Source organism: Terrapene carolina, unplaced genomic scaffold (genome assembly GCF_002925995.2).
Source record: "Terrapene carolina triunguis isolate 2854851 unplaced genomic scaffold, T_m_triunguis-2.0 Scaffold391, whole genome shotgun sequence".
Taxonomy (NCBI): Eukaryota; Metazoa; Chordata; order Testudines; family Emydidae; genus Terrapene; species Terrapene triunguis.
In genome coordinates this window covers 1,141,622-1,153,894 of record NW_020664742.1, presented here as the reverse complement: position 1 = coordinate 1,153,894, position 12,273 = coordinate 1,141,622, and the positions used below count along the sequence as shown (strand labels likewise).

At 46.7% G+C, this 12,273-nt stretch overlaps 1 protein-coding gene across 6 annotated transcripts in view; it reads right to left on the bottom strand.

The window, feature by feature from the left end:
• ADARB1 (adenosine deaminase RNA specific B1) overlaps positions 1-12,273 on the bottom strand; it is a 264,078-nt gene that overhangs the window by 240,758 nt on the left and 11,047 nt on the right. The window contains exon 2 of one of the 6 annotated variants that reach the window (XM_024201218.2): positions 8,525-8,578. The exons of the other annotated variants lie outside the window; for them this stretch is intronic. The gene's annotated coding sequence lies outside the window, so the exon portion shown is untranslated. The remainder of the gene's footprint in view (positions 1-8,524; positions 8,579-12,273) is intronic. 6 annotated transcript variants of the gene reach the window in all.

Sequence of the window (12,273 nt, the reverse complement as noted above, 5' to 3'; positions counted from 1 at the left end):
TGCCCAGCTAAGCACACACAAGACTCTCTCATGCTGGAGGCAAGGGATAAGATGACTCAGTCTTGGATATCTCAAGAACCATCACAGTCATGATGATATTGTCTCTCAATGTGAATTGTCATATCCTAAATCATAGGGAAAATGCCATACAGAGTAATCGAATCATCTTAGCTCTAATACATTACATATAATGTTAAGATTTACTAAAAATAACCGTGACAAAGTCACGGACAGGTCACAGGCAATAAAGAAAATTTCACAGAAGCCCCACTGCCTGCTGCAGGGCGGGCTGACAGCCAAAATAGTCAAGGAGGTCTTAAAATCACAGAATCCATGACAAAACTGGATCCTTAATTATATGTAAATGTTTCTGAGACACCAACATCCTTGAATTTGATTGCTTAAGTGTGCTGCCCACCCAAGGTTGGAAGCATCTGTTACTGAAGTTTTCATGGGCAGAGGTGGTACAAATGGTACTTCCTTGCCTACGTGATCAGGGTCATTCCAACAAGTTAATAAGAAGACCACCCGAGGAATTTGTACTATCATGTCTAAGTGGTGCCTGCTTGGAAGGCAGACATTGCAACCATTCTGGCATGCAACAAAAGTGAAATCTGGCTTGCTGAATTATGTACACGCAGAGGGCCATGTAACTGAGCATTCAGACACATTCTTATAGATGCCTGAGGGTGGTTTTAAAATTGATTTTTGAGATATGCCATGACTTCAAATCTGCTTTGAGGGAGGCATGCTCTCATTTGGGTCAAGCCTAGGATGGCTCCCATTGATTCTATGCTGTGGGTTGACATTAGGGAAGATTTCTCTTTGTTGATCCTCACTCCTAATGGTGAAGAGCTGGATGAATGGAATTCGGAAGCTGCCAAAATGAGCTTCCTTGAATGAGCAAACTGTCAAGGTACGGATAAACTTGAACTCCCTTTCTTCTTAGCTGTGTAGCCACTAATGACAGACATTTTCTGAAGACTCTTGTTCAGGTTGTCAGATGACCTAATAGGACTCCGCTGAAAATGGGAGTTCCTCACCTGCAATCTTAGATATTTCCTTTGAGCAGATGTGTGATCATATTAAAAAAAATACATCCTAAATGTTGAGACAAGCCTGTCCTGTAGATCTAGGAGGCAGCCATGGTTACCATCCTGAACTAGAATCAGTGAATGAAGGCACTGAGTCTTCTTCAAGTCCACAATTGGGCACCATTCTCCTTTCTTCTGGAAATGAGAAAACGGCAATAGAAATCCTTCCCCCTGCGTTGAAGTGGAGCTTCTTCTATTGGTCTGAGAATCAGAAGTGAGACCATCTCCTGCTGTAGCAGACTCTCATTGGAGAAGTCCCTGTACGGGAGTGGTGAAGGAGAAAAGGAATGCTCTGGAACTGTATCAAATAACCCACCATGATGTTTTTTCAGGATCTCATGGTCCAAAGCGATGAGTGATGAGCTGCGGCGGGGAGCTCTGAGCCCTTTAAATCCCCGCCGCGGAAGCTGGTGCAGTCCGGCACGGCGTACTGGCTCTTGCCGGTACGCTGTACCTGACCATACAGGCTTACTTTCACCTCTGCTGATGTCTCTGTGACCTCCTCAACCTGGATGCCCAGGTTCTGGGCCACCCTGCTAAGGAGCTGTTGGAGGACCCTACTGTCCTCCACTGCAGGAGCCGTGGAGGTTCCAGCCACTGCCTTGTCTGGTGAAGATGAGGACGAGGCTCTAACTGGGATCAGCTCTTGTTCCTGGCCTTTGGCACCGAGGTGATCACACGGTGCCAGGTCTTCCGGTACAGCGAACAGTGCAGAGTGGGGCAACTGGGCCTTTTCCAAGGTGAGCGGGGGAGGCGTGCAGGATTCTAAGGCCACCAATGCCGATCTCCTAGACTGGGACCCCTGGCTTTGGCAGAATGCCCAGGGAATCCAAAAAGGCCACTGGGTTGGAGCCTGCCATTGCACAGGCCATGGCATTGGGTGGAATTGCTGCCTCTCCCCGTCTGACCTGGAGCATCTGCACGCCGGTCTATGTCTGCTTCCCTTAGACCAAAAGGACTCCACCTCAGACTCTGATTGGGAGGACTCGCTGTAGGAGGACCATGGGGGAACAGTGCCCACCGGTTCCACGAAGTGGTGCCAGGAGCTTGGGGACCAGTATGGCTCCCCTGCCAGTCTGCTGCTAGAAGGTGCCAGTGACTGGCGTGGAGGGGATGGCAACCACCGCATACCATCACTGGCTTGCCTCAGGACAGCACCGAAGGACTCGTGGGTGCCACTGCTGCAGAACTCAGTGCCCTGTCTCACCTAGCTGAAGAAGGCAGTGCTGTAAAGGCAAGGAGCAATCTGACCACCTCAAACGTCTCCGGCGTGGATGGCAACTCCAACACCTGCTCGCGACCTTCCCAGAGAGGGGAGTCTTGGAGGCCCGGACTCGACAGTCCCTTGGTGGAGCAGGAGTCAACAGAGCCCGACGAGGCAGTGCCATGCTTACATGGCCCAAAACAGGTCTCAATGTGCCGGAGTCTTTACATGCCGGTCTGGGCGTGGGTGAGCGCCCCCATCATGCTTCTTTTTGTGGGGCATGGGAGACTGGGAACAGTGCCGTGCATTGCCCTGCATGGAACCCCTGTGCAGGGAACTCTCTCAGTGCCGAGGCTGTCTATCTGAGTCCTTCCTCAGTGCTGAAACTTCTCTCATCAACACCGGAGCACTACGTTACTGAGGTGCTCGGCATCGCTCGGCTGACCCCGGGTCCGAGTGGGGATGGAGGGCAGCTTTCATGAGGAGTATGTTCAACCATTGATCCCTCTCCTTTTGGGTCCTGGGGCAAAATCCCCTGCAGATTTTACAACAGCCTTTTTGATGCACTTCCCCCAGGCACTTTAAGCAAGAAGTGTGGGGGGTCACTCCTGGGCATAGGTTTCACACATTGCGCACGGTTTAAACCCTGGGGACCAAGGAGTACCCCTAAACAATATCCTATAAAAATATAACTACACACCAGGGGTCAGCAACCTTTCAGAAGTGGTGTGCCGAGTCTTCATTTATTCACTTTAATTTAAGGTTTTGCGTGCCGGCAATACATTTTAACGTTTTTTAGAAGGTCTCTCTCTATAAGTCTATATATAATATAACTAAACTACTGTTGTGTGTAAACAAGGTTTTCAAAATGTTTAAGAAGCTTCATTTAAAATTAAATTAAAATGCTGATCTTAAGCCGCCGGCCTGCTCAGCCCGCTGTGGGCCTGGGGTTCCGTTCACCTAGGCCGGCAGCGGGCTGAGCGGGGCCTGCGGCCGGAACCCCGGCTGGCAAGGGGCCGGCAGCCAGAACCCCAGGTTGGCAGTGGGCTGGCAAGGGGCCGGCAGCCAGAACCCCCCATCAGCAGTGTGGGGGGGCTGGGTATGTGTGGAGGGTGCAGGAATCAGGGATGGGGTCGTGGGGGGGCTGGGGTGCAAGGGGGGTGCAGGGGCCAGGATCGGGGGGGTGCTCCCAGCCCCCTGCCCTGAGCGGCTCACGGCAGGGGGCTGGAGGGATACGCCCCGCTCCTACCCCCCTTCCCCAAGGTCCCACTCCTACCCTCCTTCCCCACCTCCTTACCGGTCTGAGCAGCGAGGGCGCTGGGACTACTCTTCTCCCCTCCCTCTCAAGGGCCATCGGCGACAGGGAGGGAGAGGAAGCGGGGCTCCACACAGCACGCTGGGCGAAGAGGCGGGGGAGGGGGAAGCTTGGCTGCCGGTGGAGCCTGCCGTACAGCAGCAGCCAGCAGGAGCAAGCTTGCTTCTGTCCCCTGCCCCCGCCAGAGAGAGCGGGGGGCGGAGAAGAGCGGGCTGGGTCGGGCAGGATTTTTAATGGCACGCTGCTGCCTGCCAGGGTTCGGCAGCGGGCTGAGCGGGACCCCGGCAGGCAGCAGCATGCCATTAAAAATTGGCACACGTGCCATAGGTTGCCGCCCCCTGCTATACACTAACCACTATTACTAACTACTAATTACAGGAGAAGTCTGATGACTGCTAAGGAGAGAGACTTACTGAAGCAAGAGAGAACAAGCGTTCCAGCTAACTATCACAGGCAGTAAGAAGTAACTGAAGTGGTGGCGGGTTGGCAGTGCCCTATATTCGGCACCATGGAGGCACGACTCCAGGGGGCACCTGAACTGATCCAACAGGTACTGCTAGGGGAAAATGCTTCCAGCTGCCGTGCACGTGGCACGCACACGTGGCACGCGCACACACTTAATTGGAATCGACATGAGCAATCATGAAGAAGTACACAGCACTTTTCATCTAAGAGTGCTCTGGAGAGCTCTCGCTCTATTGCCAGCTCCCAGATCTCTACTTCTAAAAAGACCTCCTTGTTTTTGTCTGTCCTCAGATCCTAGTCATCAGCTGAGAGAGTTAGGAGAGGGCACCACTTTGGAAAAGAGCATAGAAATAGGTCACCTTCAGAGGGTCTTGCATCTGAAGAAGTGAGGTTCTTACCCACGAAAGCTTATGCTCCCAATACTTCTGTTAGTCTTAAAGGTGCCACAGGACCCTCTGATGCTTTTCACAGATTCAGACTAACACGGCTACCCCTCTGATACTTCAGAGGGACTGTTATATTAACTTAGATTAAATAAATGGGCTAAAAGTGTTAACATAAGAGTTCCACAGGTTGACTGTGCGTTGTTTGAAGAAATACTTCCTTTTGTTTGTTTTAAACATGCTGCCAATTAATTTGGTGACCCCTAGCTCATGTGTTCTGAGGAGTAAACACTTCCTTATTTACTTTCTCCACACTAGTCATGACCTCTATCATATCCCCCCTTAGTCATCTCTTTGCTCCTCCTTACTAGGTCAGCGAAGACCTCGATTTCAGAGGTGCAGTCACATGGGTCTAGCTCCCACCCCTGAAAAGTGGGTACGGAGCTGCATCAAGCAATGCGTTCCACTGTTGCTACTGTTATGTTTGCAATGCACTGCAAAGTAAGACTCAATATGGTAGCTCTTAAAAGGGATTAGAAGACATCAGCACTAATCTTAGGGTTTTTTTAAAAGAAACGAATGGTGCAAAGTAATCTCCAGTACTGTACAAAATGAAAAAGTGCAAGTATTTAGGGACCAATCTCATTCTCCAATACACAGAATACTTTATAAAAACAGTTACTGTTACTGAAATTGTTTTTAACAGCTATATTCTATTATACACATACATTCTTTCCCACTCATCCCTCTGCCTGTTATCACTGCTGCTGCTTGCTGCTCACTACCACTTCTGCGATGCTGTGTTCTGAGGGTCCTCCACTTAGTCCAGCTCTTAGTGATTTCACTGGGTAGCAGGGAAACTCTGTGCTGCTCTCTCTTTGGAGCTCAATCAAAGTATTCAAGAACGCACTTATTACTAAGTCTCATACTGCACATGGATTAGAAGGACAATGTCAGGTTTAAACGCTTTGTATTTACTTACCTATTTTACTAATAATTTTTAACCTGTGCAACTTTAAATCTTAGTTTTATGACTTTTCACTACACTCATGGTATTTACTTTTGCATTTCTATTAGCTTGCACAATGGAAACAAACTAATCAATTTCACTTTTGTAGACTTAGTTCACTTGTTGACTCTCACACGCGAGTCATGCGATTTTTTTAATTTAAACAAATAACTTCCCTTACAGTTTTGCAAAAGACATTTTCCCAATGCATTTTTTAATCATGAAAACAGTGCAGTTTTGTAAAAGCTTGTTTTTACTTAGCTTAAATGTGGACCCAACATTATTTTTAAATGTGGTTCCAGAAAATCCTAATGAAAATATTCACTCTACGTGCTCCAGTTAATCTTTGTGTGAACAGCTTCTAAATGAGCAGAGCTGGCTGAACAGCCTTTTGAGTTAAAGATTATACAAGATTCAATCAGTGGGGTAGCAGAAAGATTGTCTTTCATATTAAACCCTACAAACTCAATACTTTAGATAGAAGAAAAGTTTCATTAGAGCAAAATGCAAAGAAAACAGACTCTTTACAAAAACTACATTTTGGGCCAAACAAAAAGCTTTTACAAAACAAACTGAAATGTCACTGATTTCAAAAAAAATCATGAAAAGTTGTCTTCAATAATCATTTCCCTTCAATTTGCAACCCAAACACTACAGCCTTATGCCAGTAGAGAGAACCAATAAATAAAGTTTACTAGAAATTGACCAAAATTTTCAACTGTAAAGTTAGGACTCTGAATATTTAATACAGTAGAACCTCAAAGATACGAACACCAGAGTTACAGACTTACCGCAGCTACCAGACATCCTAAATCAGGCAGCAGCGCAGACCAAAAAGAAAAAGCAAATACTGTACTGCCTCAGGGCTTCAGCCACTGCAGCGGGGAGAGAGATGTCAGGGCTCTGGGCTGAGGCGGGGGGGGGGGAGGGCGGGGGGCTCGAGACTTCTGATGCTCAGGATCTCTGGGGTTCAGGGCTTTAGACCAGGGGTAGCACTGGGGCTCAGGGTTTCAGCTTTAGCTAAGAGAGGCGCACCTGTTTCAGCCCCAGCACTCCCCCCATAGCTAAAGCTCCGATCCCAGCGCCACTCCCCCCAGCTGAAACCAGCCCTGCGGCTCTGCTCCTGAAGCCCCAAGCCCCAGCACTCCCCCCAGGTCTAAATCCCCGAGCCCTGGTGCTCCCTTAGCCCCCCGCCAGGAGCCCTGGCGGCCCCTAGGGTCAGAAGCCCCAACCCCCTGAGCCCTGACACCCACACCAACCCTGCGGCTACAGTCCCAATTCCCCAGTGACTGAAGTCCATAAAGTCTTGTTCAGACTTACAGACCATTTCAGAGTTACGGAAAACCTCCATTCCCAAGGTGTCTAACTCTGAGGTTCTACTGTACCTGAAAGTGGCCTCATTTTGAGATGCTAAGTTTCTGCAGGTCCAACTGAACTCAACAGGAATGGGAGCTGCAGGCTCTCAGCACCTCAGCAAAAACTCACTTAAATAAGAGCCTAAATTTGTAAGCAAAGACACAACAATGCCTGTAATTAAGGTTGCATATAAAACTTTCCATTTTAAACCCCATTTTCAGTTGCTTATAACTAAGGCTGTGGTGCGGCTGGCCTGTGGGCCGCCTGAGCAGCCCCTTGGCTAGCTGCACTGGCTGCTGCTGGGGCAGTCTCAGGCCACCACGCCTCTCTCCTCCAACAGCAGCAGGAGTTTGGGTGTGGGAGGGGGCTCAGGGCTGGGGCATGGGAAGGGGTGAGGGCTCTGGGCAGCGCTTACCTCAGGGGAGCTCCCCAGAAGCGGCAACATGCCTTGGCTCCAAGCAGAGGCTCTGCGCACTGCCTCCACCTGCAGGCACTGCCCCCGCAGCTCCCATTGGCTGTGGTTCCCGGCCAATGGGAGCTGTGGAGCCGGTGCTTGGGGCGGAGGCTGCACATAGAGCTGCCTGGCTACGTCTCCACCTAGGAGCAGAGGGAGGGGGATGATGCCGCTTCCGGGGAGACATGGAGCCAGGTAAGGAGTCTGCCAGTCCTGCCTCCCCATACTCCCTCCTCCACGATTTAGTTAGGGGTGTATAGTACTAGTCATGGACAGGTCACGGGCCATGAATTTTTGTTTATTGCCTGTGACCTGTCCATGACTTTTACTAAATATACCTATGACTAAAACATATCACTGTCAAACGGCATGAGCAGAAGTTTTCCATGCTTGGTATCTGCCTCAGATTAGATATTTCCCTCCTCCTTTGTGCTCAAGCTTAAATCAGGTCAGCCCTTTGCAAAAATGAGGTTGGCAAAACTACATTAATATAGTGAAAAATAAAAATCAGATAGAAAACTTAACAACCCTAGTGTATCTGTGGTTTGGAGTAAGTAGCTGAAATTTGGAAGGAGGATTGTCCTGAAGTCAGAGAGATGCCATTTACTTTCCCTGTGAAAGTCTATCCAGATTTGACTAGTTATAAACCACAGAAAATTGTTCTCACAATTTCAAGACTTCCAAAACAAAAAGCACAAACCTGTGTGAAATTCTGAGTCGGGCATTGCAACTGGTCCCCAAATTCAGCACCCATTTTCCACTCACTCTTAAAGCATTCAGATTCTGATTATTCCTGCTATCCCTTCCTGAATGAGTGCACTGAGGACATACCAGGATTTTATCAATGTTCCTAAAAATATCAGATCCAAACTCTCAGCTCATTCCAACCCACGTCTCTTTAGAGAGATGAAAGGACAAAGCTGACTGTTGTATTGAAAAATCCCTTGAAAAGAATGACCTTAGAATGGACCACTCCAGAAAGGAAGAAAGGCATAAACATAATCTCCTTAAAACTATATCTGGTTCAACAGGAAAAAGAGTCATTACATGGTTGTCAATCCCCAAAATACATTCAACTTTTTTGCCAAAGCCCCTCAGCATAGAAAAATCATGACTCAAGTGGCAGAAGCAGGATCACTGAAGGAATTTTTGTAGACCGGATCACAAAGTTCTCTAAAGTGGAACTTCAATCCTCATCCATCTGCTTGCAAACAGCTCTGATCCATAGTATCTCTGCTCCAAACCTTAGCTCTCGCTCTTTCCCTGTTTCTTCTAAGGAAGAAAAGGTCCACAAGAGGCTGCAAAGATATTAAAAAACAAAAGATCCATCAAATCAGCTCCTGGCTTTCTCTGACATCACACCTCTGATTCTACTAGGTACTCTTCCAGATCAATGCTCTGCAACACAACATCCTAGAGTGGCATATTTGGCCCAGCCACCCCTCTCTCTCAAAAAAGGAGTGGGAGGACCAAATTTGAGTGCGGCTGCAACCAGATCACAATGCCACTCATTCTAATTTGGTCCAGCCTCCCTTCCAGCAGCCAGGCGAAATACCGTCGCCCTAGGCCAATGAAAAGGGGGGGGCAGCAGATTCTTTGAGCAACCTCTGGCACCAACACCTTTCACTGCTGGCAAGACAGGAAGCAGCTACAGTATCAACCTGGGCTGGAGTTGAGCACAGAGCGAGCTGGGCCTCAAACCCTGCCCCAGGCCTGCCTTCAGTGAGACACCCCACACACTCCCTGGAATAGGACTGTCATGTCACATCCCTGCCCACTCTGGGATAGGACCAGCCCACTAACCTCCCACAAGCAGCCACTGAGTCAGCAAAGAGGTGGAAAAGGATGCCTTTGCACTCCAGGCCAGCATCCTACAGGAGTCTCCAGGGGTTGTCTTCAAAAAGGCTTGTTGGAACTCTCCACCCTTCTCAAATGCTTGAGATCCTACTGTAAACATATCTTGCACCCCATATGTTATGGTTGACTCAGGTATTTCTACCCCTGTATGGCTTGTTCTCGACAAGGTCATAGTTGCTGATACCATTGTAACAAAATTGCCCCAGAAAATTAAACTAAATAGCAGTTACGTGTGGCAGTCTAGATTTTAGACCCTTCTCTAAAAACTGGACTCCAGAACCCCTTGTTCTTGTCAGTTATTGGGTCTGAGACTCAGAGCTGGCTCCTGCAAACTACTCAATCCTGCACACAAACCTCTTTAACTAATTAGAAAAACTAAAATCATGAAACTAAATATCGATTAATATTTTTACCACCTCCTAAAATGAATTTAATTATTTTCTGATTTCAAGTCCACCATTTATATAAAATCCTTAAAATGCAAAAGAATATAAACAATATATTCTAACAGAAGGGAAAAAATGCATTCTTTGTTGTTAAAAGGTAGGAAACAGCCAAGAAAATAGCCACATTCAATGTAGGTACAAAAGAAACTGAGGTTTTAAAAAGTAATGTATCCTTCCTCATGTGATCAGTTTTTAAAAGGTCCTTTTCAAACTTTACAGTATGCTATAAATTTAATTTGAATGCTAGCTACATTGAAAAGGGCCTCTACAACCAAATATAAACTAAAACCAAAGGTAACATTTGATATCTAACCTTAAGCACCAAAATCCGTATTTCGGCCCTAATCACCCACTGGCTTCAGTAGAGGTTGTGGAAATAACACCTGTGAATATCAAGCCATCTTTTGTGTGCCCAATATAAAGGTTTTGGCCTAGAATTTTTTCTTTAGCTTATTACTTTTGGCACAAAATGCCTTAGGACATCATATACAGATGTGCTTATAATATATAGCCTTATTGGTACACACTCAGTATTACAATTCCAAAATTTCCAAAATCATGTCAGATCCCAAAAATATCATGAGATTTTAAAAAAAAAAATCTTACGACTTTTTTTGGGGGAAAAAACATTAAATGATGTTTAACTTTGTACATTAACCATGTTTAACTTTGAGTCCTCTGCAGGAGCATTCACTAGATGTTGTAAAGGCCAAGATTATAACAGGGTTCAAAAAAGAACTACATAAATTCATGGAGGATAGGTCCATCAATGGCTATTAGCCAGGATGGGCAGGGATGATGTCCCTAGTCTCTGTTTGCCAGAAGCTGGGAATGGGCAACAGAGGATGGATCACTTGATGACTACCTGTTCTGTTCATTCCCTCTGAAGCACCTGGCATTGGCCACTGTCGGAAGACATAAGAACGGCCATACTGGGTCAGACCAAAAGTCCATCTAGCCCAGTATCCTGTCTTCTGACAGTGGACAAAGACAGGATACTGGGCTAGATGGACCATTGGTCTGACCCAGTATAGCCATTCTTATGTAGAGTACTCTGGTCAGCTTACAGACCTCGTAGTACTAGGCACTGTACAAACACATAGGAAGAGAGAGTTCCTGCCCTGAAGAGCTTAGAATCTAGTGCAAAGTGTACTTAGTTATGTGGGAGCTGGGCATAGGAAACACAAACTATTTCATACACGGGCTACCAAAATTCCATTAGATAAGGACAATTCATCCTGATTGAACTCGGCAGGATTCAAAACTGGTGACAGACAGGCAAAAGCCTCTACAGTTCTTAAACAAAGCTGTAAGACATCCACTCCCCATAATTGTTAATGTTACATCTTTGAGAATGAGGCTTGTTTATGAAAGATAAGCTTACCAAATCAAGTTCTCAGCCTGCTCCAGAAGCAGACTGTGGCCTTGTAGTTATAGATAGCATAACTAAATGTAACAATGCCCCTAATTTAGGTAATCTCTGGGGAACGAACTCAGTCCCTATAGATGTAAAAGCATGAACCTCTACCACTTGACCTGAAGAATCTGATCTCTTGTCTTAGATAATATGTAAACTATGTTAGCATGCGTTACAGATTCACCTAGTCTCAAAGACAGTGTGGTAAAGTAGATAAAAATTTGCTCTGTTATATTAGGAACTGAGGTTCTATTCCCAACTGTGTCTGTAGTGACCTTGTGCAAGCTCTCAGCTATCTTATCTCTGAAATAGGCTAATTACAGTTACACCCTCAAGACAGCAGTTTGAACCATATTCTCATAAGGGTATACAAAAATATTAACTTCAGTCCATGGAAGAACTAGGACTAGAACTCATGATCTCCGGGCTTGCAGGGAATTGTTGGAGAAGCCTCTCACAATCTGGTTTTGTTTCCCAAAATTGTGATGGCCAAAGCTTCTCATCATGGCAAGACTGTCTATAGCAGAGGCTACATCATATTACTTGTCATAAAAATCACAAAAGTTTGCAACAGTGCATAAGTAACAGTCCAAAAGTATCAATTGTCATTCAAGACATGACTGTTGACGTAAAAGATTCATTACACAGGAGGTCTGCATATTTTTAAAAACAACAAGGAGTCTGGTGGCACCTTAAAGACTAACAGATTTATTTGGGCATAAGCTTTCATGAGTAAAAACCTCACTTCTTACTCACGAAAGCTTATGCCCAAATAAATCTGTTAGTCTTTAAGGTGCCACCAGACTCCTTGTTGTTTTTGTAGATAGAGACTGACACGGCTACCCCCTGATACTTTGTTCAATGATAGTGACTTTTAAATCTGTAATAGAATGACCAGTGTGACAAAGTTCCTCCTCTATCTTGGTGGGTCCTGCGCTTAGTGGCGGATTTTCTTGCCTCAGAGATCACCATGTGGGTTGGGGAACAGCCCAGAGACCTTCCCCTCTGGAAGAACCCACAGTCCAGGTCAATTGGGAGGTTTGGGGGGAACCCGGGCCCGCCCTCTACTCCGGGTTCCAGCCCAGGGCCCTGTGGACTGCAGCTGTCTATAGTGCCTCCTGTAACAGCTGCATGACAGCTACAACTCCCTGGGCTACTTCCCCATGGCCTCCTCCAAACACCTTCCTTATTCTCACCACAGGACCTTCCTCCTGGTGTCTGATAACACTTGTGCTCCTCAGTCCTCCAGCAGCATACCCTCTCACTCTCAGCT